The following is a 17,048-nucleotide window of genomic DNA, read 5'->3' on the forward strand; positions in this document are numbered from 1 at the left end:
AGCTGAAATGTAGGGCTGTATTTCCCTGTGTAAAATAATTTAAAAAACTTTGTCCAGCTCTTCTTGGTGAGAGGAATCATCAGAAGCAGTCATTGTAATTATTTAGCAATCTCAGACAGACAGTAACATAGCTCCCGTGATTCTATAGAAACTAGTACCGCCCCCATTTTGAAAAGCCTTCAAGGGTGGGAACATAATTGAACAAGGAAGTAGGGTTCTCATCAGGCAGAAATCTTTACAAAGCCAGGGAAAATGAGTCAATCTAGATACCCTGCAATTTTGTGGCAGATATGAGAATCGTTGAGTCCAATTGCTCTATTGAATAAGGACAACAATATATCCTCGCAATTGCAATTGACGAAACACAAATGCCACAACAATTGCTACAAAACATTACTCCATTTATTTATTTTTAGATCAGACAGCATACTCATTCAACCGATGGCGTCATTGGTCGATCTCTCCCAGCGCAAAAGTATAAATAATAATTATGTCCAAAACACTTTTCATAACTCATCATTTTAGAGGGAGACTGGAAAAACATCCCAAATAGTGTCTAGCGGTGAAATTTCCCTTTAACATTGACAAACAGTTAATTTGGTAAGTGTTCAGACCCGTTTACCTTTCCACATTTTGTTACGTTACAGCCCTATTCTAAAATGGATTCAATTGTTTTTTCCCCACATCAATCTACTAGGGTAAACAGACGTCCTCATTTTTGGTGGCCTGTCCCCGGCTGGAGCTGTCCCCAGAAATGTCCCTGTAGTTAACTGTGCATTAAAAACAGACCGCAAAGTGAAATATTTTACTTGGCAAGAAAGACCGGGCAGCAGAGCCTACCGGTTGACGTCTCAATCGCATTGTGCTTGTTTAGGCCAACAGAGGGGCCTGCTCGCTATAGCAGCTTCATTCACTCTTCTTCTTCTACTAACTACTTGCTCACGGTAGTTTTAGAGAAAACATCCGTGGAAAACTTGGCTAGAAGCTAGCAAGTATCAAGTGAATCCACAACATCACCATTCATGTAGATTCTACACACAATACCCCATGATGACAATAATAACGTTCTTTAGAAAATATATAAAAAAACTGAAATATAACATTTACATTACTATTCAGACCCTTTACTGTTGAAGCATATTTTGCAGCAACTATAGGTTTCAGTTTCATTGGTTATGAGTCTACAGGCTAGGCATTCTGGTATTTGGGAAGTTTATCCCATTCTTCTCTGTAGATCCTCTCAAGCTCTGTCAGGTTGGATGGGGAGCGTTGCTGCACAGCTTTTTTCAGGTCTCTCCAGAGCTGTTTGATCGGGATCAAGTCTGGGCTTTTGCTGGGCCACTCAAGGACATTCAGAGAGTTGTCTCGAAGCCACTCCTACATTGTCTTGCCTATGGGCTTAGAGTCGTTGTCCTGTTGGAAGGTGAACCTTCGCCCCAGTCTAAGGTCCTGAGCGCTCTGGAGACGATTTTCATCAAGGATCTCTCTGTACTTTGCTCCGTTCATCTTTCCCTCGATCCTGACTCGTCTCTCAGTCCCTGCCACTGAAAACATCCAAACAGCATGATGCTGCCACCCCCATGCTTCACCGAAGGGATTGTGCCAGGTTTCCTCCAGACGTGATGCGTGGCATTCAGTCCAAAGAGATCAACATAGGTTTTATCAGAACAGAGAATCTTCTTTCTCATGGTCTGATAGTCCATTAGGTGCATTTTGGCAAACTCCAAGGCTGTCATGTGCCTTTTACTGAGGAATGGCTTCCATCTGACCCCTCTACCATAAAGCCCTGATTAGTGGAGTGCTGCAAAGATGGTTGTCCTTCTGGAAGGTTCTCCCATCTCCACAAATGAACTCTGAAGCTCTGTCAGAGTGACCATCAAGTTCTTGGTCACCTCCCAAACCATGGCCCTTCTCCCCAAATTGTGGCCAGCTCTAGGAAGAGTCTTGGTGGTTCCAAACCTCTTCCATTTAAGAATGAAGGAGGCCACTGTGTTCTTGGGGACCTTCAATGCTGCAGACATTTTTTAGCACCCTTCCCCAGATCTGTGCTCCGATACAATCCTGTCTCTGAGCTCTATGGACAATTCCTTCGATCTCATGGCTTGATTTTTGCTCTGACATGCACTGTCAACTGTGGGACCTTTATATAGACAGGTGTGTGCCTTTCCAAATTATGTCCAATCAATTGAAGGGGTCTGAATACCTTCTGAATGCACTGTAGATGACGCAACATCACACCAGCAGATAGAGCCACAGACAAGTCCACAGTACAGTCCTTACTATTTAACATTAATATGGAGGCTCATTGCAAACTTACCACATCCAGCTGCAGACAGTTCGTCGCTGCCATCAGGACAGTCTCTCTCCCCGTCACAGAGCCAGCGTTTAGGGACACAGGCGTAGGACCCAGGGCAGCTGAATAACCCTGGAGCACACGTTACCAAACCTGAGAGTCAATAGAGAGAAAGAGGCAGGTCAAACAAACTGCAGAATGGGCTAAGCTGAACTATAACCTAAGACAACTATGAATAACGTAAAGGATGGAAAAATTATCATATCCATTCCTGCCACTGACAGATCTAGGATCTTAATTTGATCACCCTGTTGCAGGATAACTTTCCTGCAATGCAGGATATGTACAACTTGTATAACTGTTTTAGTTTTAAAAATGCTTCTGAAGTTTGTAATTTCCACTTTGACAGTTCAGACTTGATTTTCCCTTACGAAAAATGTATCAACCCCTACAAAAAGGTCCATTAATTACAATAATCACATTTCCAGTTGCTGCAGGATTATTTTCCTGCTGTAGCAAACAGGGTCAAATTAATCTGTATATTCAAGCAGAGGACTATATCGTACAAGATCTGTTACGTTTTATGTGGACTCAGAGACAATACAAAGCCTCATACTGTGACAATAAAGGTAAGTACATTTGCTCAATAATGCTTGTCTGTTTAAAATGCACTTCCTTGCTTTTGATTGCAGTAGTGCAAGGAAAAAGCTTACGGCTATTTCATTCATATTGCCTTGACATTTCCATTACAATCCAATTATACCAATATTCTCGGCAAACATTTTATATTTATTGTTCTATGATTATTTATTTGTATTGGCAAATTCATTATTGTTACATCTCATTTACATGGTGAAATTGCTCTGCCTCTTGGCCTCACCACCCATCAAAGTATTTTCAATATGTCTCTAACTTAATTTCTGTGTTATCATTTCAATAGTCTAGAAACTAGTCTAAAACGTCTCCAACTGGTCTCAAAACAATGTTGTAATCAGGTTGTAATGCCAGCTGGGAATGGTCTCAGACTGGTCTCAAACTACATGTTTGAAATACATGCAATCCTCATCCAAAGTATAGCTATATGACCTTGGGTACTTACCACATATCTGCACACTCTCATCCAGTCCGTCCTCACAGTCGTTCTCTCCATCACACAGCCACTGCTTGGCGATGCATTTGTTCTTAGAACAGGCAAACTGGTTCCACAGGCAAGAGGAGTCTAGGGGAGAAGCACATTCATAATACCATGAATCAAAACACGTAAGTGAAAGAAAAACAGGACAAAAACAACAATACCCTGTAGTAGTAGAAGTCGCCCAGTTATTTTTAATCAAAGCACAACAAGTGTTTGGGTTACCATCTGCCCCTTAGCCTTTCTATTTCCAGAGAGGGTGACTGGAATTGGAGCCAAATAAAATATTTTGTGGGTGTTTTCTCCTCTTCAGTTTTTAATATAAAAATTCCGTAGTGTTCCAAGGGGAGCTGACTGGTAAAAAAAAATAATAATCAAAAGGCTGGAGCTTTACTTAGTGGAATTATGCAGCATAACACACATTGCAGTCATGGTAAGTAAAATGTGTTCTCAATAAAGCAGAAATTAGCAGTCAGTGCTAGTAAGAATAGACAAGTGCAAATGTTACACAGTACATGGTACAGGCCCGGTCTTGACTTCTGGCGTCTATTCATATATGCTTTTCCTATTAGGGTCACTACATTCCATGCTGAAAATCAACAGAAGCCTTATATTGTTGAACTGTACATAATCACAGATGCACAGATAGAGCTGGGGCGGTCATGCCATTTTGTCAGCCGATGATTGTCAAGCAAATCACTGCCGGTCTCACAGTAATTGACCGTTAAAGTCCGTAAACACATTTAGCATCTCCTGGCTTCCACGCATAACCTACGAGCCACTGACGCAGACCTTTGGAACATCTACATTTTAAAAAGTCTAATAAATCCATTTATTATAGCCTACACCATCACAATAAATTCATGATTAACTTCAAACAGGTCTAAAGAAACATGATGTGAAGAAAATGTAGTCAGAAGAACAGAATATCATACTCTGAGTTGTCCTTATGTTAGGCCATGATCTGGCCATGTCATACACTATGGCTGTGGGTTACACTCGCTCATTTAGCAGACAAGATTTGCTTTGAATTACATGGCATTATTTTATATTATTTTAAAGAATGAAGAATTCAATTGAACATAGCTCAAGAGAATATAAAGGATATTTCCTTCAAACGATTTGAGGGAGTGTTCACATGCGAATATTCTGTGTTGAGTAGTTAACAAAGAAACAGTTCCTCCTATATGCTTAATTTATTTATTTATGCAACTTCAGTTGTGATACAAATGGGCTATATGTTTTGATTTTTAATACATTCTAAGGCTGCATGATGCGACTCTAATGAAAAAAAGTAGCATGAAAGGCTTTTTTTGCACACACTTCATCAGTTTCACATTCACAATTAAACAAGCACTTGATAATGCCTTGAATGTCCCGGCGGTATCTCCTTTGTGTGTCTGTAATGCCCCCTAAAAAAATCCATGCCTTGTGCGGCCAGTGGACGTTGTGCCCTTGGGCTGAATATAATAATAACAATTCCCTTCCCCCAGCTGTGTGGGCCGAAGCACCTCTCACTCACATGGCTCTCTCAGATCTCTCCCAATTCTTATTAGCCAATGCCCGTCACATGATTGGGTCCTACTCACAGGCTTCAAGTGAAGACAGACATATCGAGGACGCAACTTCACGCGTCCATATTGAATTCCGAGGCGCATATTAAAGATGTTGGAAGAACTGTTCACATTTACTTTCCATCAGCCAAAAAGATGAGTAGCCCTAACGGACAGCAGCATTAGCCTATGTCTATCTACTATCCCCCATAGTACAAAAGCTAACCTCTTCTATTCTGTGCATAGAAATAAATATCCTAAACATAGTCTGGGACAGTTGTGGGATGCTATAGATCCCAAATTAATACAACCACAAGCATTAAAACATTGCTTAAAACCAATTATGCTGATGGAACAGAAAGTTTAGCTTAAAATGTTGATCAACTATTAGGCTATTTTTTCACATAATAAGCACAGCAAAGTGCACACGGCAGTACAGTAGACTATAAGAGCAATATTCTAAATTGAAATCAATTAGCGGGAAATGCCATTCTCAAAGTTATGCTCTACTCCCGCTGTAAAACAGATTAATGTGCTTAATTTTAAGAAGTTATTTGTTTGCTTTAGCTGTGATACAAACCGTATCAAAACCGATAAATCAAATCAAATTATATTTTTCACATGCAACGAATACAACAGTGAAATGCTAAGTTACAAGCCCTTAACCAACGATGCAGTTTTAAGAAAAATAGCTAAAAAATAAGAAATAAAGTCACAAATAATTAATTAGCAGCAGTAAAATAACAATACCGAGGCTACAATGCCTTGCGAAAGTATCAGGCCCCCTTGAACTCTATCAGTTTTGCACATCGAGAGACTGAAATGTTTTCCCATTCCTCCTTGCAAAACAGCTCGAGCTCAGTGAGGTTGGATGGAGAGCATTTGTGAACAGCAGTTTTCAGTTCTTTCCACAGATTCTCGATTGGATTCAGGTCTGGACTTTGACTTGGCCATTCTAACATCTGGATATGTTTATTTTTGAACCATTCCATTGTAGATTTTGCTTTATGTTTTGGATCATTGTTTTGTTGGAAGACAAATCTCCGTCCAGGTCTCAGGTCTTTTGCAGACTCCATCAGGTTTGCTTCCAGAATGGTCCTGTATTTGGCTCCATCCATCTTCCCATCAATTTGAACCATCTTCCTTGTCCCTGCTGAAGAAAAGCAGGCCCAAACCATGATGCTGCCACCACCATGTTTGACAGTGGGGATGGTGTGTTCAGCTGTGTTGCTTTTACGCCAAACATAACGTTTTGCATTGTTGCCAAAAAGTTCAATTTTGGTTTCATCTGACCAGAGCACCTTCTTCCACATGTTTGGTGTGTCTCCCAGGTGGCTTGTGGCAAACTTTAAACGACACTTTTTATGGATATCTTTAAGAAATGGCTTTCTTCTTGCCACTCTTCCTTAAAGGCCAGATTTGTGCAATATACGACTGATTGTTGTCCTATGGACAGAATCTCCCACCTCAGCTGTAGATCTCTGCAGTTCATCCAGAGTGATCATGGGCCTCTTGGCTGCATCTCTGATCAGTCTTCTCCTTGTATGAGCTGAAAGTTTAGAGGGACGGCCAGGTCTTGGTAGATTTGCAGTGTTCTGATACTCCTTCCATTTCAATATTATCGCTTGCACAGTGCTCCTTGGGATGTTTAAAGCTTGGGAAATCTTTTTGTGTCCAAATCGGCTTTAAACTTCTTCACAACAGTATCTCGGACCTGCCTGGTGTGTTCCTTGTTCTTCATGATGCTCTCTGCGCTTTTAACGGACCTCTGAGACTATCACAGTGCAGGTGCATTTATACGGAGACTTGATTACACACAGGTGGATTGTATTTATCATCATTAGTCATTTAGGTCAACATTGGATCATTCAGAGATCCTCACTGAACTTCTGGAGAGAGTTTGCTGCACTGAAAGTAAAGGGGCTGAATAATTTTGCACGCCCAATTTTTCAGTTTTTGATTTGTTAAAAAAGTTTGAAATATCCAGTAAATGTCGTTCCACTTCATGATTGTGTCCCACTTGTTGTTGATTCTTCACAAAAAAATACAGTTTTATATCTTTATGTTTGAAGCCTGAAATGTGGCAAAAGGTCGCAAAGTTCAAGGGGGCCGAATACTTTCGCAAGGCACTGTATATACAGCGGATACCGGTACAGAGTCAATGTGCGGGGGCACCGGTTAGTCGAGGTAATTGAGGTAATATATACATGTAGGTAGAGTTATTAAAGTGAGTTATGCATAGATAATAACAGAGAGTAGCAGCAGTGTAAAACAAGGGGGAGGGGCAATGCAAGTAGTCTCGGTAGTCATTTGATTAGATGTTCAGGAGTCTTATGGCTTTAGGGTAGAAGCTGTTTAGAAGCCTCTTGGACCTAGACTTGGTGCTCCGGTACCACTTGCCGTGCGGTAGCAGAGAGAACAGTCTATGACTAGGGTCGCTGGAGTCTTTGACAATTTTTTAGGGCCTCCCTCTGACAACACCTGGTACAGAGGTCCTGGATTGCAAGGAACTTAGCCCAGGTAATGTACTGGGCCGTACAAACTACCTTCTGTAGTGCCTTGCGGTCGGAGGCCGAGCAGTTGTCATACCAGGCAGTGATGCAACCAGTCAGGATGCTCTCGATGGTGCAGCTGCAGAACCTTTTGAGCCTCTGAGGACCCATGCCAAATCTTTTCAGTCTCCTGGGGGGAAATAGGTTTGTCGTGCCATCTTCACGACTGTCCTGGTGTGCATGGGCCACAATAGTTTGTTGGTGATGTGGACACTCTCAACCTGCTCTACTACAGCCCCATCAATGAGAATGTGGGCGTGCTCGGTCCTCCTTTTCCTGTAGTCCACAATCATCTCCTTAGTCTTGATCACGTTGAGGTAGAGGTTGCTGCCTCGCTGCTTCGTTGTTGTTGGTCATCAAGCCTACCACTGTTGTGTCAATAGCAAACTTAATGATGGTGTTAGAGTCATGCCTGGCCGTGCAGTCATGAGTGAACAGGGAGTACAGGAGGGGACTGAGCACACACCCCTGAGGGGCCCCCGTGTTAAGGATCAGCGTGGCGGATGTGTTTTTACCTACCCTTACCACCTGGGGGCAGCCCGTCAGTGAATTCAGGATCCAGTTGCAGAGGGAGATGTTCAGTCCTAGGGTACTTTGCTTAGTGATGAGCTTTGAGTGCACTATGGTGTTGAACGCTGAGCTGTAGTCAACTAATAGCATTCTCACATAGATGTTCCTTTTTTCCAGGTGTGAAAGGGCACTGTGGAGTGCAATAGAGATTGCATCGTTTGTGGATCTGTTGGGGCGGTATGCAATCGGAGTGGGTCTAGGGTTTTTGGGATAATGGTGTTGATGTGAGCCATGACCAACCTTTCAAAACACTTCATGGTTACAGACGTGAGTGCTACCGGTCGGTGAGTGCTTAGGGCTAGGCTACATGAGGTTTGCGACTATGATTTGAAAAAGTTGCAAAAAAAGGCATGCGCTGTTTCTTGCCTGACTGCACACAAGCTGGGCATCATTCACAAGTGATAGGCCCAATATTGTCACCCATCAGACTATTCTTGATTTACACTCATCTTTACATATACTAAATAATATATTTGGGAAATTAGGTTTGATTTAGAGTGAACCATAATCACGCACCTGTCTCGAATCAGGGACAGGGGGAAAAAATACATGTCATCTGTGCACTTAAATAGCGAATGGAGGACTCTATTCCCGTGATTCATGTGCATGCCATCCAGGTAGGCTATACTCCTATTATGAAGAGACAAAATGTGCTTAATATTAGGAAACTTCATAAATAAATATATTAGGCCTAACCTATAGAAAACTGATGGGATCCTCCTGTTTTTAATAGAGCCCATTAAAATTCAGTTTTCTCATGCAATTGCATAGCTTATAGAAATGTTGTGCAACATGAGCTCATGGGCTCTCATGAAGTGTTTGATTCGATTTTCGATTAGATTTGCATTTATGTCAGAGTAAATCGGGGGACAAGAGAATGCTGAGGACCAGGCAGTTAGCAAGCTTGGTAGGCTACTCCTGACCATCGGCAGCATCAGAGCTTGGAGAAGCCTAATTACCACATGGAATTTGACTGCCATCATGACTTGTGACCTCCGGTGTGTGAGTAATATGGTCACCGTAACAGCCCTACGCACAGACAGGAACACATATGCACCTTCATATCTGGATTCATTTAAATTCAAAGAACCACCCTGCCTTGGGGGCCTAGATCCAAAGCCTCTGTCTCTTTCAGATATCTCGACAAAGGCTCATTCAAGAGATGCTAATATTTCATATCTTAGGCTTCAGTGGTATTTCACTGTACAGGGAAAGATCATCAGACATTTTACAATGACTGACAAGTATTTCATCTAATCAGTTGTGAGATTCTGGATTTCCAGTGATATAATGACATTTACTTCTAACCTTTTTCCTTTACTTTCAGTTTATCAATAGCTCTGGCTTTTTATATGGTAATCAACTCAGTGAAATGGAAATATTTTCCATTTGTCCTGAGAATGCCAGTTCTAAACATCTAACAGACTGAATGATATTTAAACAGCAGCATCCTTCTGCTTAGTTTTGAAAGGAGCTACGGTACATTTGCAATTCGCAATACCATTATTTCAATTTCAAATAAATTCAAACAATAATGGAGCACTTAGCTAAATGAATGGGAATGTGTTTTTCAGTCATTTGATGGTACACAGAATCATGTTGTTTGAGATTAAATTGAGTCACCCAGTTAACATGATTACCAAACCTCATTCTGCTCTTAATTTAGAGGATCTACTGTGATTTATTTCACTTCAATAAACATGATCTTACTCTTCAAGACAGTTAATAACATATGACAGTGTATGACAGCGGCAGGGTAGCCTAGTGGTTAGAGCGTTGGACTAGTAACCGGAAGGTTGCGAGTTCAAACCCCCGAGCTGACAAGGTACAAATCTGTCGTTCTGCCCCTGAACAGGCAGTTAACCCACTGTTCCCAGGCCGTCATTGAAAATAAGAATGTGTTCTTAACTGACTTGCCTGGTTAAATAAAGGTAAAATAAAAAAAAATAAAAAATTTGTGTGGGCCATTCTGTCTAAATTAATTAATTCCTCAGTAGTTCAGGGCATTTATTAATCTGAAGCCTAGCTGTGATGCAGGTCAGGATAAGTATTACCACCTCAGTGGCACTCAAACGCTCTTGGAAGATCCTTCTTCACCACTTTGACAGCAAAAGTAATGAAACATAAACGGTATACATAAATAAGTCATCTGTTTGATTGAAAATTCTATTTACCAGACCATGACTCAATTTTGGTTGAGCTATCTAGGTGGAAAGTCTTTGTCATGGTAAGTAACACGCACATTAGAAAGGATCAAAGAGGTAGGCTAGAAGTGTTCTTGTCTTCCCTGGTGAGAGGGTTCCATGTACAAGGTTCCGTGTGAAAGGTCAGTGTGGGAGAACATTCCATGTGATCTGTTCAGATGTCAGCCACTTCTCAGTGAACCCACATGTTTCCATCTCTGGTAACAATTCACAATGACTAATGGATAATTAATTAACTGTTACACACAAGGGGAGAATATGCTAATTCAAAGCCAGAGAAAAAGCACCCTTGTGTCCTTTTTAAGTGGCTTTATTTGAATATCAGGGCTGGAGGTATATGCTCTATACACATAAGTAGGCTAGCAGACAACTTGGCAAGCAATTAAATACACAATGAGGATGAACAATACAATATCCAGTAGAGACAATTAACTCCAATCATTAGTGATTTCTCATTGCTAACACTGGATTTGTGTCTTCCTGTGGTTGTCTAGAAATAATTCAGACAGGCCAGGGCCGGTCCTTGCCGTTCTGCCGCCATAGGTGAGACCAAAGAATGCTGCCCCTGCAAAACTAGAATAGTCCCAGTAAGAATAATGACGTTGAATGTTTAAAATACATATTTCCAGAATGTTGAAAAGGCGTCTTTTCCAGACAGTTCTGAATGAAATTGAAAATACTTATTTTCTGGATGATGAAAATACATATTTTACGGATGTTTGCAGATGTTGAAATCATGCTCAGTTTTGGTTCTGAATGAAAGTTCAAAATAAGTAATTTATAGGTGTTCTACGTCTATGTTTGGGCCAAATAAAGGCTGATCCAGACCGGACAAAATCTGAACCAAACATAGACGTCTATGATTGGTTCAGATTTGGTCTGGACCAAAAACCAATGTTTGTGGATGTTGAAATCAAGGCTGGTCCGGAACGGCACCAAAAAAACATGTCCAAAAGGCTTTGGTTCGTGCTTACTGAGGCGTAGCAAACAGTGTTGCCTGAATTACAATTTTATGAATGCCCATCTATGTGGTAAGCCTACCATTTGTAAAACACCAAAAAATGAGGTCCGGGCAGGACAAAAAAAAATAATGTCCAAAATACGTCGGCTCGTGCTTACTGGGATGTAGCCTACCATGTCGGCCCCCAATTACATTTTATGAATGCCCACTATAATGTAGTAGGCCCACCGTGTCTAAAACAGGCCATTGCATTGGTTTTATTAGTCCTGATTCTTGTGACTAATTAATATGGCTATTTAAGCTCTGAATATCAGCTACCAAGGAGTTATCGCGAGACAATTGGCAATGTGTTTACACAGCGGGTAATGTAGAAGTATATTCTTTTTCACTATGACTAGCTTGTCAAATATTGACGGATACAAACTTGAAACCACTAATCATGACAATGGGGTGAAACTCCTGGACAACAGTTGTGATGGTCCCTTTAATACTGTCCATTTTATTTTGACCTGTCCTGTTTTTAGGAAATGTTGCTTGTTAACATGACAGCGCATTTTTTATTTGATTGAGTGCCATTTATGTTAGGCTATTTGATCGTAAAAATTGTCTGTCTCATTACATTGTCGTACATTTTATCTCCAAGCTGTAGATTACAGAAAAGACCACACACTCTTTCTACCATATCCTTTCTACCATATCCTCTGCTACATGATTTATGTTAGATGTATTTCTTTTTGACAGAATGTTGGTGGAGCACTGCAGAGCTGCATCTCTCCAACAACACCCTTGAGGGGCGTGCTTGGAATGGATAAGCAAGCCCCTACCTTTAACAAAGTGGGCACTGCTTAACCTAAAACGCCCACATGCCACTGGTTGAGAGAAATTGTCATCGTTTTTGGGCAGAATTATGTGAGGTTTTATGTGTTGCTTTTGGAGGTGCGTCTTGGTCAGTTTAGCTCAGAAAATTCTGCCCTTGTCAATCTGCCACCATAGGCAGCCGCTTAATCCTGCCTAATGAGCAGGCCGGCCGTGAGACAAGCCAACTAATAAATGGTATTCTGTAATGCAATGAAAATGTGTCTACCCAAATGGTACTGTACAGAACCCCATCGGCCTAGTAATCACAGTCTTTCTGTCCATATAAATACACTGGATTCCTATAGATGTCTATAAGTCATTCAGACAAGCCATCTTATAAATATTCTCTTTGTAATGTAATGGGCTATCAACATAGCATAGCCTTACCACACTGAAACTCATCTGCCCCATCCTCACAGTCCTTCTGTCCATCACACAGCCACACACTGGAGATGCAGTTACCGCTGGGGCAGGCGAAGTGGCCCTCTTCACACTTCTGCCCATGGGAAACTAGGGCCGAGAAAACAACGTAAGGGAAGAGTCATCTCAGAGGTGATTCAGTGGTGTTAGCAGTTGATGTTACTCTTCAATAACACAGACCCCAAAGCAAATCAGGGGGAGAAAAATAGGTTTATTCAAAGAGGACAAATCATAGATGTTATGCTGAGAGGTAGACAAATCAAATCACATTTGATTGGTCACATACACATGGTTAGCAGATGTTAATGCGAGTGTAGCGAAATGCTTGTGCTTCTAGTTCCGACCATGCAAGTAATATCTAACAAGTAATCTAACAATTTCATCTAAGATGTTCATTCTCCCCTGTCCTCAGTGATTCTTTCCACAGAACAAAGAGACAGAATCTGAACCAAACATTATATACCCCCAACCCTCGCCTGTGGTTGACCAATTAGAATTCCTGGCAATAAAATTGGGCCAATGGCCAGATAACACGCATCACATTTCAGGTGCGATGTATAGACAATTTGGACCAATGAGAACTTGCCATGTAGATTTCCATTGATCATTAATTCCCTGTTACAGAAAAAACACTATTTCCATTGATCGTTAATTCTAGTCCTCTTGACCTTTAGTCCTTTGTGTTGAGAATTTATTTTCTAAATATTCATACAGTGGTGATTCAGGTCATTATCTTTTCCCTAAACTTGAACTCTGGCACCCCTAATCAAATTAAATTAAATGTAACATACAATAGGTGTAGACCCTACCATGAAATGCTTACTTACGATGCAGATCAAGAAATATAGTTAAGAAAATAATTACTAAATAAACTAAAGTAAAAAATAAAATAAATAGTAACACAATAAACTAACGAGGCTATAAACAGGGGGTACAGGTACCAAGTCAATGTGCGGGGGTACAGGTTAGTCGAGGTCATTTGTACATGTACTGTAGGTAGGGGTAAAGTGACTATGCATAGATAATAAACAGCGAGTTGCAGCAGTGTAAAAACAAAGCCCCCCCTTCGATGTAAATAGTCCTGGTGGTAATTTTATTAATTGTTCAGCAGACTTATAGCTTGGGGGTAGAAGCTGTTAAGGTGCCTTTTGGACCTGGACTTGGCGCTCCGGTCAGATGCCGAGCATCATCGCCATACCTGGCAGTGGTGCAACCGATCAGGATGCTCTCAATGGTGCAGCTGTAAAACTTTTTGAGGATCTGGGGACCCACGTCAATCTTTTCAGTCTCCTAAGGGGGAAAAGGTGTTGCCGTGCACTCTTCAAGACTTTCGTGGTGTGTTTGGACCATGATAGTTTGTTGGTAATGTTGACACCAAGGAACTTGAAACTCTTGACCTGCTCCTCTAATCACTTCAGAAAATGGTATATCTTTGTTTTTTGATTTTATGCAAGTCTTCTCTAATTGAAGCTGACTTCCTCGATCTGTCTTCCTTAGGCAGAGAGAGGAAAGAAGAGAGGAGAAGACAAGACAAGAGACTCACCCTGGCAGTTGGTCTCATCTGCATAATCACCACAGTCGTTGGCTCCATCACAGATCCAGGAGGGGTGGATACAAAGGGAGGTGGTATTACAGCTGATGAAGCCTTTTTCTTTCACCCCCAGTTTGTAGAATTCAGAGCAGTCTGTGTTGTCTACACAAAAACATTAGCCAACCTTAGCTAGCTAAACACAAGCTACTGTAAATCCACTAACAGTAAGTAACACTAAGGTATAACAAGGTAACATTAACCAGGTTTCCATCCACAGTTTTTATGTAGGTAAAGTCATACATATAACAAAAAAAACGGTCCACAGCTGTAATGGAAACAGGAAGATTCGGTACAGTTTTATAAATGCAGACTGATCATTTGTTTGTTCGACATGGTGAGATCTTTTTGTGTCGGTAAAATGAATAATGTGAGAAATGGCGATGGAAATGCCTTTATGCATATTGATATAATAACCATCATCTGGCAAATAAACTTGGAGTCATGCAATGATATGGTGTGTGGTCATGCCACTACGACTCGGGAAACCATGTAGTTTATTAGGCTACATATGAATTAACTTGTGATGAACTTCACAGGGTGGTGCACTGTGATCTTGATGCTCCTTTCCAATAAATGTCAAGTGTCTTATTATGGTGACTTGATGACGATTGCTTGACTGCTGTGCCAAATAAAACAATTCTTGCTCTTATCCATAATAACCTCATCATGTAGACTAGTTTACCCGCACAGCCTACCAGCACTGTATCTGCGAGCTGTTGGCAAGAGCCAAGACCAGAGTAGGAACATTTGCAATTTAACACAACAGTTTGTGACAAAAATATTATGTAAACACATTGAACTTTAGACTTACATGAAAACTTATCCGAAAAGGTACATTTTGTGTACACTACTTTATCCACAACAAGTTTTTTTTTTGTGGAAACACACCACTGGTAGGAAAATGCGCATATTTTCTTAGTGCGGATTTTAGAATATTTAAATGAAAATCATTTGCCAATCGGATGGAGGCCTAGCTAGTAACACTGTACATTAAGTTGCTTGTTTACCTGTGCAATAACAAATAAATTACTATCTGGATAATGCTGACTGACTGAAAACAAGCAATCCATCAATGGTGATGAGGTCACCATGTTAGCATAGTGCATTTTTTTGATCATGACACATACCATACATTAAAAAGGCTTAACTTACTGCAATTCTTTTCATCTGAGGCATCAGCACAGTCAATGACCTGGTTACACCAGGCTGAGCCGGGGATACAGCTCCCATCCTGGCATGAGGATTCAAAAGATGCACACGTGACATCTGAGAGGGGAGAGAGAAATTAACCCTTCGAAAAGACCCGATGCTAGGAACAACTCATCAGGAAGAGAGGGAGCAGTTAATAGTATAATCCAGGTAGATGACTCAGTAGTGTTTAGCATCAGGTCTAGGGAGGATATATAGGATAGGGAGGATGTCAGTTGTTTGTGTACGTGCGCATTATGTGCGTGCATGCGTGAGAAGCAAACAAGCAAAGGTATACAAGTCATCAAGTCCACTCCTGAGTGGCGCAGCGGTCTAAGGCACTGCATCTCAGTGCTAGAGGTGTCACTACAGACACCCTGGTTCAAATCCAGGCTGTATCACAACAGGCCATAATTGGGAGTTCCATAGGGTGGTGAACAATTGGCCCAGCGCCGTCCGGGTTTTGCCAGTGTAGGCTGACATTGTAAATAAGAATTTGTTCTTAACTGCCTTGCCTAGTTAAAAAAACATCAGGACTTAATAATGATCATTTAGTTTATGCAAATGCCATTTATGGTCTGCACTACTAATAAACAAATGCAAATTAGATACTGAAAACCTACAGGGACATTATATTTGATCGATCTAGTAAAACTGGATTTTCTTGCTCGATTTACCATCTACGGAAACTATGGTATTTTCATTTAAATGCATATAATGAAATGTTTTAATGGTTATAGAAACAGGGGTGTTGATAATTTACCATTAAAAAAACAAACCGACTGCATGCTTTGAGAGTCATTACAGCTAGACGTGCCTGATATCTCAGTCCTTGGGAGCTTCATCCATCTTTAGAGAATCCTACTGCTGCCTCATGGCCTCTCTTAATTGTCTCGTTTCAGGTTTAAAGCACATTAAGTTCCTGTTAAAGAGTGCTGGGTTTGTTTTCCTCTGGGCTAACTGCATGCAGCTGAATAACAGCCACAGAAACTAAATTGAAAATAATAGCAAATAATGTCACTTGATTAGAATAGCAATGACAAAGATTGGCGATTCGCGGCAATCTTTGCATGATTTTCTGAACAATTTGTGCCCAATATCCTGCCCTTCTGTCTCAGACAGTATTCTCTGTCTGAGAGTGGCCCTTGGTCTTTGAGGATCTATGTGATGCTGGGGCTCATTAAAGAGAGGCTCAGCCCAGTGTGAAGCCTGCTATATGTTGCACACACGCACGCACGCACGCACGCACGCACGCACGCACGCACACACGCACGCACACACGCACGCACACACACACACGCGGTCTGGATATACTGGGTGATTAAGCGGTCGATCTATCCATACTCACTGTTACAGAAGGCCTCGTCTGAGTTGTCCCCACAGTCATCCACGCCATCGCAGAAATGACTGTTGGCCACACAGCGTTGGTTGTCACACGCCCTGAAGCCTCTCCTACAGTCCCTGTTATCTGGTGAAATTACAAAACAAAATGTGTTCACTTCAAATAGGAAATGGTAATGGTAGTAATCTTCTTCTTATGACATCCTCTAGATAGCAACTGTGCAGTCCCACACTGAATGTGCTCTAGCCAATTCTCCAATGGATGTCATCAGGGTTGGGATCAAATACATTTCAATTCCACTCAGAAAGTAAACCAAATTCCAATTCCTCATTGGAAAGCATTGAAGTTAGTTGGAATTGGAAATTCAGTGTACTTCCTGAAGTG

At 41.2% G+C, this 17,048-nt stretch overlaps 1 pseudogene; it reads right to left on the reverse strand.

Annotated features, from left to right (window-relative positions):
• LOC110502094 overlaps positions 1-17,048 on the reverse strand; it is a 332,876-nt pseudogene that overhangs the window by 99,561 nt on the left and 216,267 nt on the right.

The sequence above is a fragment of the Oncorhynchus mykiss genome, chromosome 22 (genome assembly GCF_013265735.2).
Source record: "Oncorhynchus mykiss isolate Arlee chromosome 22, USDA_OmykA_1.1, whole genome shotgun sequence".
NCBI classification, from domain to species: domain Eukaryota; kingdom Metazoa; phylum Chordata; class Actinopteri; order Salmoniformes; family Salmonidae; genus Oncorhynchus; species Oncorhynchus mykiss.